Raw genomic sequence first — 19,500 nt, 5'->3', positions numbered from 1 at the left:
AAACCAGCTTAACATTCTCCTGTGATAGAGGCCAACAGGGGAGTGAGTGATTGGGATATTAATCTTGCACATGATTTGGGGCATTTTTATATAAAAGGAAGAGGGCGGTCTCTGACATGTCTTCCTGCTATCCTCTTGGGAACTTGAAAAATAGTTCTTTTTTTTTGCTCACCTGCAGGTAATGCCCAAATCAGGTCTCCCCCCTGCCCACCCCATTTCTAGATCCAACCTTGGACAGAGCAGAACCAGCCCTGGAAGCATTTGTAGTATGAGGCGAGCAGGATTCCAGGCCTCAGGCAGTACTTTGGCCGCCAGAATCCCTCCCTGAATGCTCCCAGCCCACCCACCAAGCAGTCTTCAGTGAGCTCATACTTCAGCCCAGCTAGGGGGCTCTTGTTTTACTACTACCAATTAGTCACATCCATTGCACACTTACGGGGCTAGCATTTTATATATATTAACATTTATGTGTGTGCATACGTATATAAATACATTTAATCCACAAGAATCCTACTGCTAACACCTCGTCATAACTGAATTCAGACACAACACTACACGTTCCAATCTCCGCATCTTCTCTTTATCCTCACCATAACGAGACTCCCAAGTTTTGTGCAACTGAATTCTTGGGATGCCCCTTGGGGTGTTCTGATTAGGTTTTGCAGTATTACTGTTCCCTTTTATGCAGGAGAACACTGAGGCTTAGAAAGATGAATTTACTTACTTTAAATCACTCAGGAAGCTGGAGATTTGTACCCCGGTATCCTGACTCTGCAGCTCATGGGCTTCATCTCCTTGCCGTAGGGCTCCCTTGGGCCTTTGCCATCAACTCACTTGACAGGTGGGGTCACTGAGACCTGGAGGGGAGAATGCCTTCCTTCAGGTCACAGAGGGCTCCAGCACAGTTGAGCCTACGCCCAGGGGTTCTTTCGGAGGCTGCTATCACTTTTAATAGATATTCTGAGTATACACCATGGGCATTCTGGGGACACAGCAGGGTGGCTCTTCCTGGCGCAGAGCACCCCCAGCCTGGTGCCCCTGATGCTCAGTGGCCCCATGGCACTCATCACGGGGGAGCAGAAACTGTCCTGTGGCTGGAAACTGCTGGGGGAGGCAAATATACTCCAGCAGGAATCCCACCCTTAAGGAGTGTGAACCACATCCCTGAACCACAGGTAGCATTGTACCTCCTGCCTCCCCTGCTGGGGGCCCTCCCTCTCCCTCTCCACCTGCTGGCATCCTAGGCACCTTTCAAAGCCAGGCCTGGTTCACTTGACCTCCGCTGGGAAGCCTCTCTGCAGAATCCAGACCTGCTTCGTCCCCTCAGCACTGAATCTTCGGGCCTTTCTCTGCTGCTGGGTACTGGACTGTACTGGTGTCCATTCCCCTGGGCAGTCAGGAAGCCCCTCGAGAGCCAGGATCAGATCTTTCCCTGCACGGGTCTGGCCGTGTCTTGTTCTGCGTGCCCGCCCCGGGCACCCAGGCTGATGTGCAGTGATTTAACTTGCAGCATTAAGTATGAGCAGAACAGTGATTCCAAGTGGGAATGACAAGAATTCCGAAGAGGTGGAGGCTCCCCGAGGAAAGAGCTGGTATCCTGCTATGCTTTGCAACACAGGGAGAGATGATGCACGTGAAAACCCAAGAGGCATTTATTTTAGGAGGAGGAATGGAGTCAGACAAAGGCATGGAGACAAATTCTGAGGAAGGGGACAACAAGGAGCACGCATGGGAGATAGCAAGTCTTCTTTCTGGCTGGATCCAGAAAGGGAAAATGAGCAAACTAAGTTGGATCTGGACCGTGGAAGATATAGACTGACAGGGTAAGGATGGACGGTCCCTGTGGGCAGCAGGGGACCTGGGGGTGTGGACAAGGGTCCCCTCCCCAGATGGGGAGCAGTGGGAGCAAGGGGCATTGTTTGGTGCTTTGTAGTTTCCAAAGGGCATTTTACCGAATTTTTGGCTCACACAATTTTTACTCTGTGTCTTTTGGACATTATTATCATCCTCATTTTATGGATGGAGAAACAGGCTTGAAGTCACTTGTTCAAAGTCACAATGCTAATGATCAGCTTCAAAGCTGGGCTTGTGCCCAAGGCTGGGAGGGAGGGGAGGGGGATTGAATTGGTAATGGGGGTGTGACCCCAGAGCAGTGTTGGCACTGCAGGGTGGGAGCGGGGGAGGTGTACCCAGGAGATGTGCTCTAGAGCTCAACAACAAATTCAATGGACCAGGGAGCAGAAGGAGGGGCTGAGACAGGGCTGACACCTTGAGCTTGAGCAGGGGAGAAGGAGAAGGCTGGATTCCCTGTTCTAGCTGTGCCGCACTTCCTGAGTCAACCCAAGCCCTGATGCAGAGGACAGAAGAAGTTGGGGTGGGCATACCAGTAACCGGGTCACAGAAATCGAAGATGCCCCACAGGGCCTGCCATTACATTATATTATATTACATTATATTATATTACATATATCATATATCATATTATAAATTGTATATTGGATGAAATGGCAAAAGAAAGAAGCTCTGGCTCTGACTTTTGGATCAGTCAAAGGTGAGCCCATGTCCCTACTGTCTCAGCACACAGAGGCCCAGCGGAAAACACACAGGAACATCCCCATCCTACCAGGGACCTTGTGGAGACAAGAGGAAGTGTGTTTTAGTGGCAGAAATTACTCTGACTTCAAGGAGTCTGTCTGCCTTTCCTCCTGGGCTCACAGCTACCTTCATTTCCAGCTCTTGTCCCTTCTCATGTCCACTGAGTTCTGGGTCATGGATCATGGGCAGAGGGAGGTGGCCATGCCCGGGTCTGGCTCATGATTGCTTCCCATGTGATTCTTCACCTTTCCTTTCCTCTGCCAGTAGGATGTCCCTGCCTCGGGTAACATGGAAGCTCTGTTATCAAGAAGGGAGCATCTTCTCAGCCCGGACTCCTGAATGGACAGGGTGCCTTCCCCCACTGAGTCAGGACCACCTGCACTGGACAGTTAGCTAAGATTTTATTGGGGTAGGACACTGAAAATCTGAGCATTATCTTACCTAATAGAGCATGGAGATGTTTTTTTGAGAACCGCAAGATGTTGTTGGATTGGAAAGCATTTTGTCCTGTTTGTATTTTAAAATCCCAGGTTTTCTAGCCTGGGAAAAACCATCTGGAAAGGCCAGCAGGGCCAGCTGGTGAGGGTTTGGGTTGCACTAGGACCAAGGAATGTTCTGCCGACGTGAAGCATGCGCCTGTTAGGAAATCAACTCTCTCTCTTAGCACATCTGAGCTGCTGAGGCTAGGGACCACTCAGAAAAAGCCCCTCCCTCATTGTGCAGATGAGGTCACAGAGAGAGAGAGAGACCTGCCCAAGGTCACATGCCCCTCCCCCTGGTGCTGTGTGCGTACCGGCAACACTCACCATTGTCGAGGTGGACAAGTAACTGTGGTCATGGTTATAAGTGACGGCTCCAGACCAGTACGCCTCTGTTCCCACACCCTTGTGTAGTCCCTGCTCACCCTGGCTCTGGGCTTGACCATATGATCCGCTTTGGTCAATGGAATATCAGCAAATGTGATGTAAGAGAAGGCTTCAGGGGATCCCTGGGTGGCTCAGCGGTTTAGCGCCTGCCTTTGGCCCAGGGTGTCATCCTGGAGTCTCGGGATCGAGTCCCACATCGGGCTCCCTGCATGGAGCCTGCTTCTCCCTCTGCCTCTCCTCTCTCTCTCTCTCTCTGTGTCTCTCATGAATAAATAAAATCTAAAAAAAAAAAAAAATTAGGGGGGGTAAATTTTTATGCAGCAAAGGTCGATACAGGACACTTGGTGAATGGCGGTCCCTTGCTGTGTATTTGCACATATTCTCTACGTGACATGGAACACAGAAGTGTCTGGATCCTCATGTGTGGATATTTACCCAGTTTGGTGCTGTTTATTACACCCCCCACCACCACCCCACACACAAACACATCCCTGTCATGGGCTAGCTGCTGTACTCAGAATTCTGTACATATTAATTTAATTAATCTTTATAACAACTCTGTGTGATATTGCCTCCATTTGACAACACAGCAGCTAAAGCTTGGTGTGGGGCAGCCCCAGTGGTGCAGCGGTTTATGCCGCCTGCAGCCCAGAGCGTGATCCTGGAGACCCTGGATCGAGTCCCACATCAGGTTCCCGGCATGGAGCCTGCTTCTCCCTCTGCCTGTGTCTCTGCCTCTCATTCTCTCTCTGTGTCTCTATGAATAAATAGATAAATAAATAATCTTAAAAAAAAAATAAAGCTCGGAGTGATCAACCTGCCTAGGGTCATAGGGTCACTAAGTAGGACCAGGTTTGGACATCTGGCCCCAAGCCCAGGCCTTTGACGACCACTCCACGCTGTCTCCTGTCCGTGACTCTGTTTCTTGGCTTCACCACGTACTCAGTCCTCCTGTGGCCCAGCGGCCCTCACCCCTGCCCCTAGACTACCGCCCACTGGGATGGCTGGCCACTGCTGTTCCCAGGCGGCCACAGGTGTGTCTCTTGTGACACACTCTGCCTTGAAACAGGACTCACCATCAGGGTGAGTGTGAGCCACGGTTCCTGGGGTCAGAATCCAGTCTCCAACTCCAGCCCCAATATTTATTCGCTGTGGGACCTTGAGTGCTTTCCTCAACTTCTCGGAGTCTCAGTTTCCTTACTGACCACATCATCAGTACAGAACAATCGCTGATGTGCGGGACACAGGTCTAGACACAGATGATACCAAGTAACCTAGCCAGGTGCCTGGCATCCCTGGCCTCGGGAGTTCTTGGTATGATGGGAAGGAAACGCTGACAGACTCAGTGAGAGGTGGAATCAACTGACGACTGTGGAGGAAATGCTCGCTAGATACTAGTGGAGCCTCAGTTCCAAGCTGGAAGTGGTGGATTTCTTCTCTTCTCCCTCCCTCCTTCCCTTCCCTTCCCTTCCCTTCCCTTCCCTTCCCTTCCCTTCCCTCCCCTCCCCTCCCCTCCCCTCCCGTCCCTCTCCTTCCCTCCCCTCCCCTCCCCTTCCATGAGAGAGAGGGCACATGTGTGAGAGCAGGGGGAGGAGCAGAGAGAGGAGGAGAATCTTAAGCAGACTCCATGCTCAGCGCAGAGCCCAACGTGGGGCTCAATCTAATGACCCTGAGATCATGACATGAGCCAATATCAAGAGTGCGACACTTACCCTACTGAGCCACCCAGGAGCCCCTGGAAGTGGTGGATTTCTAAGTCCACGGCTGCAACCTTGTGCCCCCACTGGAAGCCCCCTGGGAAATAAAAAAAAAAGGGGCTTTTCTTCAGGGAAAGATGAGACTCCCCGGCCCTCAAGCATTGCCCAGACACCCTCCCCGCCCAGCGCCTGCAGCTGCGCCACTGCGGTGGATGCCGGCCCAGGCCCCGCAGCCCGATGCTGGACCCCCAGTTCCAGCTGACACCTTGGCCGAGGGCTTGACTCCCCTGGGTCTCAGGCTGTCCTCTGTCCCGTGCAGATGATAACTGACCGCATGTCCCGAGGTCACGGTGAGGACTGAGTGGGTTGGAGGCTGGAGCGGCACAGGGCAGGCCTAGGGGTGGGGAAGCCCCAGGCCGTCATCAGGTTATCATCCTTCCGCTCCCCAATCCTCCTGCGCCCCCCGAAGCGGGTTCTCTGAATTCTAGAAATCCTGGCAGGCAGCGGACTGACATGTGCCCAGCTGTTCGCGAATCTCTGAGGCCAAAGAGCATCTACTGCACTCACTCCCCTTTCAGGGAGTCGTCACCTTGTCCTTTAGGATTGTTATTAATTGAAAAACCAAAGATAATGTGCGATTATTGTAGAAAAATCGAGATATATGGATAAGTGAGAAGAAATGAAAACCACTTCAAATCCCACCAGTCAGATGGAACTGTCGTTAACATCTTAGGGTCTCTCTCTCTCTCTTTCTCCAGACTTTTCCCCATTAACTATACTTGTTTAATAAATATGTGTCTACTGTTAGGCCAGGGGGTCAGCATACTCCGCCTCAGGCCGTCCTTTGAGACCGCCGTCGTTGGGTGGGACACCAGGGCCCTGTTGGTGGCTCCAGCCCAGGCCCCAGAGGATGGGGGCAGGACCCCTCTGCCTGCTGCCAGTGTGCCCGCCCCCAGATGAGCCTGGAGCCGCCTTCTCCCAGCCCTGCCCCGAATGCCCCATCTTCCATGGTGGCAGCTTTTTGTGTGGGACAATTGTGTCAGCAGGAAATCCCGCCAGCCAGCAGTCCCCTGGGGATGAATCGGGCCTTTATGTGAAAAGCTGCTCCCGGCACACCCCAGCTCCTTCTAACCCGCTCTGGAAGCTGACCGTGCCATCGCTAATAACCGAGATACCGAGTGGACGGGGCGGGAGCCTGCGGAAGGCCTGCCGCTCAACAACAGCTGGACAGCTTCCTGCCAGATGCAAGGGTGACATTTCTCCAGGCTTTCTCGACTCCTCCTAAACCTCGTCGAGTGGGGTTTGCTTTCACTGTCTCCCATGGGATTTCTCAGAAGCCTTAAAAACCATAATGGTTATCACTTACTGGGCACATCCTCTGTGCTGGGCCTTTTGCAGAACTTAGGTTGAATCCTCACCTCAGTTTTGCTAGGTAGCTAAGGACATGGAGGCTGAGGCTTGACCCAGGCCCTGCCACCAGTAAGAGAGCAGAGAGATTTGAACCCAGTGATCCAACTCTCAAGCCCATGTTCTTGATTTCCATATAATTTTTTTTTAAGATTTCATTTATTAACTCACAAGAGACAGAGAGAGGCAGAGACACAGGCAGAGGGAGATGTGGGACTCGATCCCAGGACCCCGGGATCACACCCTGAGCCAAAGGCAGATGCTCAACCACTGAGCCACCCAGATGCCCTCCATGTAAAAATGTTGATTTTATTCACACGATGTATGCCCACAGTGAAAAATCACAGCATTAAAAGAAGAAGTCCCAGAAGCGAGCTCCAACCTCCTCTGCTCCCCAGAGGCAACCACTTCCAACTCAGCAGCAGCTTCTTCCCCCCGCTCTTAACTCTGGATTTCAAAAAGTCATCTAAATTCTATTCCTTGCATATTATTTTTGCAAATGAGTCTATCTTTTCCATTTCTTAGTTTTCTTCTATTTAAAGCAATTTCCCCCAATATATTATTTTTGAGAATAAGTCATCCTCCCACCTCTTTCTCAATTCTTAGTTTCCTCTATTTAAAGCAATTTCCCCCAACTCCTTTAGTGGATCCATCAGAGTCCCAGTGATCATCTTCCCACCACTCATCCAGATCATGTGTCAATCCTCCTCCTGGCTCTGGGGTCCTGGTGACCACCCCTCCCCAGGCTGGCTTTTCGCTCTTGGCCCTGGACTTCCCTCTGACTTTCCTTCATGGAAGCCCCTGTTCCTGAGTGCCATGGCTTCCTCTTTCCCAACCAGCACAGTTTCTGAGTCCTGTATGTCTGAAAAGGTTTTTCGTTTTCCCTTCACGTTGGATTGATTTGGCTGGGCACAAGATTCTAGGTTGAAAATCATTTTCCTTCAGAATTTTGAAGATATCTCTCCATTATTTCCTAGTCAGTGTTTCTAGAGAGAAGTCTAATGCCCTTGTCATCTCTCTTTCTTTGTCGGTTAAGTGTTTTTCTCTTTCTGGGGCTTTCCAGGTATTTGCTTTATGCTTTTGTGTTCTAAAATTTCATACCGATGGGCACTGGTGTGGACTGTTTTTTATGCATCATGCTGGGCACCTTCTACTGTATTTTTAACCCTATTATATTTTAAACTTTCAAGAACTCTTTCCTCTGACTGTTCCTTTATCATGGAATTCTGTTTTTATGTGGTACCTGGTACCTTTAAGTGCCCAAACTTTGGAGCGCTCATGGTGTTCCTTGGTCCAGGTGTCATCATTTGCCTCTCTTGCACGCATGTGGATTGTGAGCTTCTCAGCTCTACTCTGTCAGAGACTGCTCCTCTACTCACCTGCCCATCTTTTTTTTTTTTTTTTTAAGATTTATTTATTTATGATAGACATAGAGAGAGAGAGGCAGAGACACAGGAGGAGGGAGAAGCAGGCTCCATGCCGGGAGCCCGACGTGGGACTCGATCCCGGGATTCCAGGATCGCGCCCTGGGCCAGAGGCAGGCGCTAAACCACTGAGCCACCCAGGGATCCCCTCACCTGCCCATCTTAAAAATGTTTAGAGGTCTTCCCTCCTCAGTGATCTTCCCTCTTCTCTTCATTCTGGCTTACTGTCTTTGTAATTCCATTGTTAGTGGTTATTTGGGGAAAGAAGTGAGTGAAATGGGATTTAGGAGGCCGTATTTGTTATCGATTGTTGAATAACAAATCCCCCCAAAATGTAGGGGCTTACAACAATCATTTACTATTTTTCATGAGTCTGAGGATTGATTGGGTGTTTCCTCACCTGGTTTTACCTGGCTTCACCCATGCAGCTGTATTCAGTTGGTTGCCTGGACTGGGAAATAAAAGTTGGCCTTGTTCCTATGTCTGGTGGTTGGTGCTGGCTACCGGTTGGGGAGCCTCAGTTCTTCTCACTGGTCCCCCATCCTCCAGTAACCCAGACTAGCTTCCTTAATGGGTGATCTCAGAGCATTGTTCCAAAAGGTAAAAGGCCTTAATTTCCTTCTTTGTAAAACGTGGCTTTGTGTATAATAAATGAATCAAGATGTGTAAAATCCATCCTTAGCACAATGTTTGACACAAAGCAAGTGTTTAATAGCGATAGTAACGGATTTTTCTGGAAAAACATCACATCTCTAATAATGTAACCACTGGTAATGGAATTTGAGAAATCAAGACTAATCTAAGTCCGGGCTCTTTACAGAAATATCTTACAGGGCCACGGCGAGGATCCAGTAAATTCAAATGGAGAAAGCATCTAGAAGAATGCCTGACACTTCACACATGTTCAGTAATTGTTTTGTGTACATCCTTGCTTTCTCAGGTTGGAGGTACTAAGCATAGCCCGGCCCTGGCAGGGCCATTGTGATAATGCCACTACCAGTCAGGTCTGGGGGAGATGGCTTGATACAGTGGGGACAGGGCTACAAGTCACTGTGTGTGCTCACTCAGGGTTAGGGTTTGGGCAGCCAGCTCACACGTGTGCCTATCTCTACAGCTCTCGTTCTTTTTTTTTTTTTTTTAAAGATTTTCTTTTTTATATATAATCTTTTTTTTAGAGATTTTATTTATTTATTCATGAGAGAGGCAGAGACATAGGCAGAGGTAGAAGCAGGCTCCTCTCAGGGAGCCCGATGTGGGACTCGATCCCTGGTCTCCAGGATCATGTCCTGAGCCGAAGGCAGATGCGCTCAACCGCTGAGCCACCAGGTGTCCCAAGATTTTCTTTATTTATTCACGAGACAGACAGAGACGGAGAGAGGCAGAGACACAGGCTGGGAGTGTATGCATTTTTCTGGAGCTAAAGTCCACAGTTTGGGTTAGATTTCCCGAGAGATCACTCTCTGGGAATCCCCCACATATTGAACATCTGAGCTCTAGAGACTCTCTCATCCTTCCAACGTATATGCTTCTCATGGGGTCTGGGTTGAAAAATGAAATTATCATGTTAATAACACTGTAGACTTTGTTTTTGCTGCCCAGTGGTCTGCTCTTTCCTCCTGGCTGCTCTTCAGTGATTTGTGAAGTATGGGTGGCTAGGTAAGCAGCCAGCAGCGAAGTGAGCTGGTTTTCACTTGTCCATGCTATAGACATTGCCAGTGCTGGCAGGAGGTCTACGTGTCCTGAGCCCTGCATGAATGTTCCAGCCTACCCTCAGGGTTTGGGTGCATCAAAAAAATCCTTCATGCTGGGACGCCTGGGTGGCTCAGTGGTAGAGCGTCTGCCTTCGGCTCAGGGCTTGATCCCAGTCCTGTATCCGGCTCCCTGCATGGACTTCTCCCTCTGCCTCCGTCTCTGCCTCTCTCTCTCTCTCTCTCTCTGTCTCTCATGAATAAATAAATAAAATCTTAAAAAAAAAAAGAAATCTCGTGCTGAGTCCAGGAGCAGACAGAGAAGGGTCAGCCTTATCTGGCTACTTGCAGCGACATCTCTCCAAGGAGGTCACCTGCTATTCCTTGACAGATACTTCCCTGTTCCAGTTCTTCTACCATCACATTAATGCCTACAAGAGTCAACTTTTAAGTCTTGGGCTTTTCTCATGAACACAGTGTTGCAGTTTTTAAGGGAAGAAAGCGAGTCCCAGCAGAATTGCAATATCTCAGCTAATTCTTTCTCCCTGAAGTTTAATTCTAGACCAACTTCCTCTTTTGTGATTCAAAGGCAGAGAAGAGGGTTCGCCTACATTTTGTGCCATATTTGCTGGCAGACCCATTCCTGGGCGGGGGGGGGGGGGGGGGGAGTGGTCAGAGAGTGACTGGAGCCTGACTCACACAGGCTTAGAAATTTGGTGGCAAGCAGAAAGAGATTTCTGGGGCCCAGCACGCCAACTGTGAGGTCCATGCAAACCCACCACAGGGCACCACCTTTCCCTAAGGTGGAAGGCTGTCCCCCTACCCCACACCTCACCCACCCTCATCATTGGTCAGTGCCCACCCTCTAGTGGGGGCCTGGGGAGGTAGCCAGGCCCAGGGCAGCTGGGGCTCGGGTCCCCAAGTCAGCTTGTCTCAGCAGAGGGCCCCTTCCCCATGCCTCTCACCACAGGGATTCGGTGACTCACTCTGAATAAGGCATCGTAAATTTCTTCCTAATAACACACTTGTCACTGAACCATTCCAACAATTTGGCATGGCGAGAGATCTGGCTCCAGGCAGCAGGGCGGGTAAGTCATCCTCTGTTTATAAACTGTTTCCTGCCGAGGGCTGGAGAGGGGTCGAGGACCACCAAGTCTATGTCACACATGCCCTGTGGAGCTGGAATGAGGATGCCCACTTTACAGGTGAGGGATGCAGAGACTCGGCCCCTGAGGCCCAGGCCCCGCAGGCCAGACCCTGTACCCCACGCCCAGCAGGCCGCACTGTGGAGGGGCTGTGGTGGCAGGGGGCTTGGGTTTGAATCCTGCCACTTCTAAGCCAGCCTACCTTTGGCAGGTTCCTTGATCCTTCTAGCCTTCCCTTTCTTCATCTGTGAAACAGAGATAATCCTTAATCTGCGAGGATTTTGTAAAGATTCAGTGAGGTACGTCAGGTAGAGAACCTTCAGCATGGTGCCAGCCCGCAGCGAGTGCTCCTAAGCGCAGCTGTTGGTATCACGGACTCCAGTCGAGGGCCACGTGCCTCCCTCTGGCTCATGACCCCTCACTTGGCTTCCCGTTGTCCTCTCCTTTGGCTCTCCGTCCTCTCATGCTCTGTTGCGAGTAAAAGAAAGGTGGCCACTCCTACATTGGATTACTTAATGATCTCAACTAGTATTTGAGGGAGTTGACAGTTCACCCACAGTTGACAAGGGTAGAAACTGAGGCTGGACGAGTTTGGGTGACTTCCCCAAGGCCACCGCTAGGGGCGTGACAGAGCCAGGATCTGCGATCATTCTCCCATAGAGCAGCTCCCAGGGGAAGCCCAGGATCAAGGACCAGCTGTACCAGGGAAGTTCCGGATGTGGCCGAGTATTTTTGTCACTGCATTCTTCCCAGGCAGTTCACTCTCTGGACTCTGGACGGTTGCCAAGGAGGTGTGAATGAGCAGGCCGAAAGGGGACCTCCTTTGGAGGGTGCAGTTCCGAGCTGTCCTTTACTGAGCCCTTGCCTTGTGCCCTCCACGCCATCAGCTGTGTCTCTGTCAATCCACATACTCCTGTGAACCTAGTGCAGTTCCTACCGTACGGGGGAAAATGAGGCACGGAGAGTCACTCAGGTCACTGGCCCCAGGCTCCACCTGCGTGTCCCCCTGTGGTGTTAAATCTCTGCACCTACTGCCTCTCATCGGGGTGGCATAAAGTTGGGCCACAGCACTCAGTTTTGGAAACCACATCCAGGCTAAGGGACTGCCACCCACTACCACGGGCAGGAGCGGCCGACGCTGCGTCCCTTCAGGAGCCTCTGTGTGCTGGAGGAGGAGGGGCTTGGAGGGGGCATCTCCTGCTGCTTCCATGCCGCAGCCCCGCAGCAGCCTCCACAGGATTCTCTGCCTCACAGCCACCTCTGAGCGTCCGCCATGGGGCCAGACCTCATTCAACGGCAAGGCAGGCCCAGGGCCCACAGGGTCCTCTGTCCCTCCCCCCTACAGCCGCCCCACCCCACCTCCCCGAGGGAAGGAGCTCTGTACCTCCATCACCCAGAACCGTGCCAGGCCCTCGACAGACATCTGTTGACTGCCTGACAGACTGACCAACACCGGCCAGCCCCGGGGACAAACAGAACCCGGTGTGGCAGGACTTTGCTGGGCTGTCAAAGGGTAGGGGGCCCGGATGGCTCCCCAGACAGAGCTGAGGCGGGGCGGACGGGCAGGCCGCGGGAGGGACGGGAGGGACGTGGGACAGAACCGACAGCTCTGCTTCAAGCGGGTGGAGGGCAGCTGCCAACCAGAGAGCAGCAGGCTGGCCAGCCGGGCCTGGGCCCGTGTCTAACAACGCCAGGCCTGCTAAAGGCTCCCGGCCCCACGGCTGCTGCCGTCGCAGACCCCGACAGTCTGCCCGGAGTAGGGGCCGGGAGGTAAGGGAAACCATCTGGACTGGGAGTCACAAGACCTAACAAGAGGGGGTGGACGGACCCCCTCTCTGCTCACTGCACCTTCCCCCCTGGCTGGGTCCGTCCATCTGTGATTGCTTCTTCACACCTTCCATCTGTAAAGCAGAGATGTGTTGGGGCGCCCGGGTGGCTCAGTGGGGGAAGCGCCAGCCTTCAGCTCAGGTCTGATCCCAGGGTCCTGGGCTCCCTGCTCAGTGGGGAGCCTGCTTCTCCCTCTCTCTCTGCCCCTCCCCACTGCCCGCACTTTCTCTTCCAAATAAATAAAGGCTAAACAAAGCAAGACAGAGCTGTGTCTCCCTCACAGGTCATGCTGTGGATGAAAGAGCCCAGAAACTTGTACAGACCCTGCACCTCCACCCACCCCTTCACAGCCAAAGACCCTAACTCCACGGAGAAGCCACATCCCTCAGGTGTCTCCTAAGTGCAGACTTCCCATACCCCAGCTCAGAGCCCCGGGCTTCTTCCTCCGAATCCCCCACCTCTTCCCTGCCCACCCTCCTGGTTCCAGGAGTGGGCTTCCCTGTGGAGCAGGCCCTGACACAGAAAAGGAAATAATTAGCATAATCACCAATTCAATTCTCTCCAACTCTCTTCTCTGTGAAAATAATTTGCTCCTCTCGCAGCCACGAGGCCAGGGAGATGGTGAGGCTCAGGGAATTATGGAATCTCAAGCTAATTAAGAGGAAGTGATGCTCTTGCTCTAGGGAGACAGGCTCTGTGCTCCTGCTGCTCTGAACATATCACACTAAACACCAAAGCAGCCACTGGAAAATGGAAAATGTGGAGGAGGCACAGAGGGATGTGAATGACAAAGATGATCAATCAGAGGGTTGGGAGATGAGATGGATGTGAGATTAAAGGTTAGCCCAAAGGAGAAAGAAATGAGAGGCAGGCAGCTTAACCATCCCTTCCTGGTTGTAAAAAGAATATTTCTCCTTGGTTCTTTCCGTCCTCAAGCCTATGTTCTCTCATCCTCACTCCCTTTATCACACCCATCTTTGTGTTCTATTTACTTGTCAATTCATTTTGACATTTTACTGAGCACCTACTCTGTGCCAGGCAATTTGTCAGGTTCTGGAGATGAAAAGACTGGGAGAAATGGACCCCTACTGCCTATACCAGGGGACACCAACTACCCATACTACAGTATGGGAGGATTATAGGACAATAGGCCCTGTCTGAGGCCTCAGAGGTAGGAAGGACCAAGGCCAGGTACCATGGAGCTCAGGAGCAAAGTGGGCCACTCAGCACTGTCTGGGCTTCAGGGGCAGTTTCCTGCCGGGGGTGACGCCCAAGTGGAATCCTGAAGAATCAAACAGTGAACCATGGGAGGCAAGGTGGGAAGGGCATTGCAGGCAGCAGGAGCACCTAAGCAAAGGCCCATGACATAAAATGCAGGGTGTATATAGGCAATGACAAATGGTCGGGCTTTGCTGAAGCAAAAAGTAGAGACAGATGTGGTCCGAGCCAGGGCCAGAGCATCAGGCAGGGCCCAGAGCTCAAGGCCCTGGATCCTGTGGTAGGGAATTGGCTTTGTCCAGAAGCAGCACTACCCAGAGTGTTTAGAATGGCACACGGTACATGCGGTATTGATAGACAACCCCCCCCCCAAAAAAAGGGTGCTTCTGGGTCAAATAAGTTGAATGATGTGGAGTTAAACCAGTGGTTCTGGTTATCTGGTGGGTCGAGGCCTGGAATGCCACTCATCACCCTACACTGCCCAGGACAGCCCCCTACAAAAACCTCTGCCCTCCACCCACTCCCATCCCCACCTCAGGGCTTCTACAGCCCATGCACCGGCCCACCAAATCATTTGTCTCTGCATTGTCATACTCTGTTGGCTAGCCGGTCTCCCCACTGGACTATACAGGTCTGGATGGCTGCAAAGCCAGTATTTGGGGGCGGGAGGAGGAAAATATGGGAGAAGACTATGTTTTGGCAGAGTTTGGTGGAGGGGGCTGCATCGGGTGGAGTCTGGCTCATGGGGGATACCCCCGCTGGCAGGGTTTGTGGGTAATTCTAGGGGCTCTTTCCATTTTGGCAGCTCTAACCAACTGTAGCTAGGGGTGTGGGAATCAGACCCCAGCCCAGGAGCCGGCCAGATCAGATTCAGGGACCTACGCTGCACTAGGCACTGGGGGAAAGTGTGTGTGTGTCTTGGATGAGCATCCCCATATGGCCAGCTTTTTCTTCACAGTTTTATTTTTCTCCATAGCATCTTTTAACCCATTTTTCAGTTTATTTGCCTGTCTCTCCTCACTCACTTCCCCACCTCAGAATGTGGCTCTTTTGTCTTAATTGTTCACTGCTTTATTCCCAGGGTCTAGATCAGTGCCTGGCACATAGTATGTGCTCAACTAAACTGTGTGGAAGCACAGAATATCCGAACACGCCCCTGCTATACAGCTTAGAGTGCCTGGGTGCTGGAGCCAGTCTACCACATGCACTTGCTCCTCCCCTGCACCAGTGGGAATGGGGCAAGTCCCAGAAAGCCTACTTCCCAAACCACGCAGAATTTGTTCATTGTCTACAGTGTTCATTCCAAAGCGGCTTCGGGGGGAAGATGCAGGAACTTCAAACACATACCCTGGATATTCCCTGAAAAATATCTGGAATATTAGACTAACCATGACCCAAGGGAGCAGACAGCGGGCCAGGATGATGCATAAGGCCAAGCAAGCTGACGGCCAAATGAAGTTATAGCCAGTTGACAGGACAATGGCATGAACAAAGACCTCCCGGCCTCCTGGAACTGCTGCCAAGCATTGTGACACACAGGGCTAATCGCATCTGAGTGCACGATGCTGCACAGGAGCAGCCCACAGGGCTGGCAGGGCTTCAGTCACTGCCGGCTTGCCTGAAGAAGCCCATTCATCACGGTGCGGGGCCAACAGGGTGCACCCCAATTACACACAGGGAGCGAGGACCAAAGTGGGGAGGGCAAGTGCCTACTGGTCCCCTTGGAAACACATGCAAGAAAAAAAAAAAGCCACAGGTAGAAGATGTTCAGGTCCTAGCCAGGGTTGCCAGGGAATTAATTCTGTGTCAATGTGGGGCCGTTTACCTCCAAGGCTGTGGGGCATAGGGCTTTGGTTAAGCTTGGGCTCATGGGCTCACGGTGTGGTCTATAGGCAAAGATTTTAGAAACCTGGGCTCAAATCCCAGCTAACCCTCCAAGCTGGGGTTCCAGACCACAGAGGCCAAAGACCTGACACTGTCGTTTTGAGCTCTGTGGCCTTGGGCAAGTCATCCAGAACAGGTGTATGTGGGTGAAGAGAGGGTTTATCTGCTCTGCTAGCCTGACAGGTTAACTGGGAAAATTAAAAAGATGGGGCAAAAGGAAGAGCCTTGGGAACCATAAAGCCTGGGGTGCAGGAAGACGTGGGAGATGCAGCCGGGTCCTCCATCCCTGTCCCAGGGCAGGGGAGGTGTGCAGGAAACCAAGGCCAACCACTTGAGGGAGGCCTTTAGTCCTTCATCCGCAGGAGATGCCTTTTCAGATCTTGGGCTGGTTCTTAGAATTCCACTTAAGGCTCCCTGGTGGACAACCTTATGGATGCCCACAGACACACAGTTCATTTGGGTTATTCTGAACAACCGATTACTTTAGGCAGAGAAATTTATAATCAACTCATAATTACATGGCATTTTCCATTTTGTAAAACTCATATAAGTGTAACCCTTAATTAACACCAGAAGATTAGCATTATTATGCTTACTTTACAAAGCATAATTTTAAAGGATCAGAGAGGTGGGTGTGTTTCCCAAAGCCACACAGTCAGTTTGCATCAGAGATAAGCTTTGAGTCCAGGCTACTCATTACAGGTTAGATTGGTGCCCACTGTGTAGACATAACTGTCTTTCCTTCCAGAGTGTCCTCTTCTTCTTTTTTAGGGTCTTGGTTTGGGGCCCACTTTTGTTGTTTGATTGCTTAACCACCTTCCCTGACAAATCTATGCAGAACCCTCTTTTGGAAGGAGATGGCCTGGAACACAGAATTCTCCCTGGGAAAAGTGGAGCCTGGGCAATTTTTCTAAGCAGGTGCAATTCCATGGAGGTATTGAGCATGACAGGGCACCTTACCTCACGGGCTCCACACTGCCCTGGGGACTGCAGACACAACTGTTCCAACACATACAGTCTCTGAGAAGGTAGTTAGGGTAGATCTCCTAGGTGCAAGATGATGGACTCTCTCTCTCCTTAAAGAAAAATAAGCACAGTTCATGTACTTCCCTGTGGAGAGCTTGTCTCTGGATTTTGAATGCTGAGAATAAAACAGAGGGAAGAGAACTCTAGTTTATACTAAAAATTAATGTGTTCTCTGATTTTTAAGTGACACACTTCACATATTACCAATCACGTTCACATCATTACCACATCTAATCCTTACAATAGCCCTGTGAGAGTAGCTGCAACCCTATGAGGTATTATAATTCCCATCTTAAAGACTGGGGACATTGAGGTTTAAAAGGCATAGATGATTTTTCCAGTCACAAAGCTGATACATGGTAGAGATGGACAAAAGATCTGGTCCTTCTATCTATAAGTACAGGGATTTTCACAGATAACATTTTTTTTTTTTTAACTTTCCATGGCCGTCAAGTTTATTAACAGTGCAAAGGCTGACTAGAGCTAGGCACTTCTAATGGGGATCCCTTTAAATTCCTTATAACATTGTTACTTATCTCTTCTCTAGGAATCATAAAATCAGGCTAATGACATCTAATCTACCCTCATCATAGACCCATGATCCAATATCTTAGCAGGTGTTGTAGGAGGACAAAAGGCATATACGAAGGGACTCACCAGTCATTGCTTGAGGTTAGGTGCATGGGCACTGCCTGGGACTCTGCCTTTAGAGGTTCTAGGCCTGGTGAGTGTTGCTTCAATATGCATTCACAGAGTAGTGCTTGGTTTCTTGCTGGATATTCACAAATTTGAGAAAAAGTGTGTATCATAGTCCCCATCTTCAAAGAGTTTACAATTGGGTAGGCAGGTGAAATTTGTTATGAAATTTTGAATGGCATTGTACAAAACAGAATAGAATTAAGTGCCCATCTATTTGATACATAGTCCAAAAAGAGTTTATGAAGGAAGTAGGTCTTGAGTAAGTCTTGAGTGGGTCTTGAGAATGGATAGGACTTAGAAGGGAAGATTTTCTATTCTGGTGGAGGATGAAGTGCCAACAGCAGGTGGACTGTATGGTGGGATGCATGGCTCCTAGCACTCTGGCCACAGTGCACACATTACCCAAGTCCCAAGAGAGCCAAGTTTTTATCTTCCAGCCTTTGTTACCTATTTCCTCTTCTGGAAAGAACCTCTCTCCCTTGCTTCCTAGTCCCCCTATGTCTCATGTCCCATCTAACTGTCAACATTGGTCAGTTATGAGACTTCCCTCCTGCAGTGCTTTGCCTTCCTTTGCATGCCTTTGACCAGGTGGCACGATGATGTGTTCATGAGTCTGTGACCGTTAAGAACAGGGATTCCATTCTGTTGATTTTTGCAGGGCCATTTGTTGAATAAATACAAATGAAAGGTAGAAATGCAGATTGAATGAACAAATCTGCAAGAATCCTGCTACAGGACCATATGGGCTGACACCTAGAAGCCAGTGTGGCCCTGAGCTATTCATTGTATGTATGATGCCTAATAAATCTGAATTAATGAATCTTTGGCGAATGAATGGTTGATGGATTGACTGAATTATATATACATCATGATGAATGTATCATCACTATTCAGCTAAAACTTAATTGATGTTTTAGTTTTTACCTTATTTCCTTAAAGCTGGTGAGGCTTAAACCAGGGACAAGTCAAAACATGCAGAGCAGCTGAGTATGTCCAGAGGGAAGTGAGACCTAGGGCCTGAGCTGAGGGCTTAGCAACAGCAGGAGGCGATGGGCAGAGTCTGGAAAGGCAAGGGAGGGGCTGGAGAAGTGAGCAGGAGCCAGGGAATTCAACTCTTTCCTGAGGACAATGGGGCACAAGTAGACCTTGAAGCAGGTGTGTTATAGGATGATTTTTTTTTTCCTTCTTTTAAAGACAGAGGCCCCTAACTGAAATAGAGCGAATGCACCAAGGCAGAGCAAGACTTAGGACTCAGAAGACCCGTCTCAAGGATGTTACAGAAGTTTGGGTGTGAGCTGACAGAGGATGCCCTAGGGAGTTAGTTGCAGAGACAGAGAGCAGCAGAGGGGTTTGTGAGCGGGCAGGAGCTAGCACGAGCAGGACTAGTGACAGCCTGGCCTGGCAGGGGGCCAAGAGTGCTGGGGATGTGGGTATAGGAAAAGGAGCCAAGAATGAGAATGCTAAGGAACCTGGCTCAGGAAGCTGGGTGGAGCCCAGTGAAGATGAGAAAATTGGGAGGAAGAAGTACAACTGGGCTGACAGGGAAGAAAGAATGAGTTATTTCCAGAATTCTTCGACATGTAGGGTTTGTGCTAAGTCTAAATTATATGATACCCAGTGATGTACCTTTACGTAGCTATTGATATATTATGCTTTCTCAATTAACATAATACTTTCTCACATTATTACAGATGTTTCATAAACATTATTTTGAATAATGGGCAAACTGTGAATAAATAAGCAAACTGTCAGCGAATGTGAGTCAGATGTGCTGATTGAGGGGGGGTTCCCATGTGGCACAAGTACAAAAGCAGGCCAGCCAGCCCATCAACAGGTCTCCCAGGAGGGCATGTTCTCACCATGGTGAGTGATACAAGGAACACATGGAGGGCCTTCACTTAAAACTCAGGAGGGGGCAGCCCCGGTGGCTCAGCGGTTTAGCGCTGCCTTCAGTCCAGGGCATGATCCTGGAGACCCCGGATGGAGTCCCACGTCGGGCTCCCTGCATGGAGCCTGCTTGTCCC

At 50.4% G+C, this 19,500-nt stretch overlaps 1 long non-coding RNA gene across 15 annotated transcripts in view; it reads right to left on the bottom strand.

Annotated features, from left to right (window-relative positions):
* Positions 1-19,500, bottom strand: part of LOC144316346 (uncharacterized) — an 82,138-nt gene that overhangs the window by 21,930 nt on the left and 40,708 nt on the right. For 7 of the 15 annotated variants that reach the window (XR_013382246.1, XR_013382242.1, XR_013382240.1 and 4 more), the window contains 4 exons: positions 16,712-16,827; positions 5,174-5,255; positions 1,249-4,218; positions 725-857 (listed from right to left, as the gene is read on the bottom strand). This is a non-coding gene — a long non-coding RNA (uncharacterized LOC144316346). Of the gene's footprint in view, positions 1-724; positions 858-1,248; positions 4,219-4,537; positions 4,711-5,173; positions 5,256-5,423; positions 5,553-11,024; positions 11,756-16,711; positions 16,893-19,500 lie in introns of all 15 variants that reach the window. The other 8 variants (XR_013382253.1, XR_013382252.1, XR_013382251.1 and 5 more) reach the window with 8 other exon arrangements.

This window comes from Canis aureus, chromosome 6 (assembly GCF_053574225.1).
Source record: "Canis aureus isolate CA01 chromosome 6, VMU_Caureus_v.1.0, whole genome shotgun sequence".
In the NCBI taxonomy this organism is placed as follows: domain Eukaryota; kingdom Metazoa; phylum Chordata; class Mammalia; order Carnivora; family Canidae; genus Canis; species Canis aureus.
Note: the sequence above shows the minus strand (reverse complement) of the source record. Positions and strands in the feature narration are given on the sequence as shown.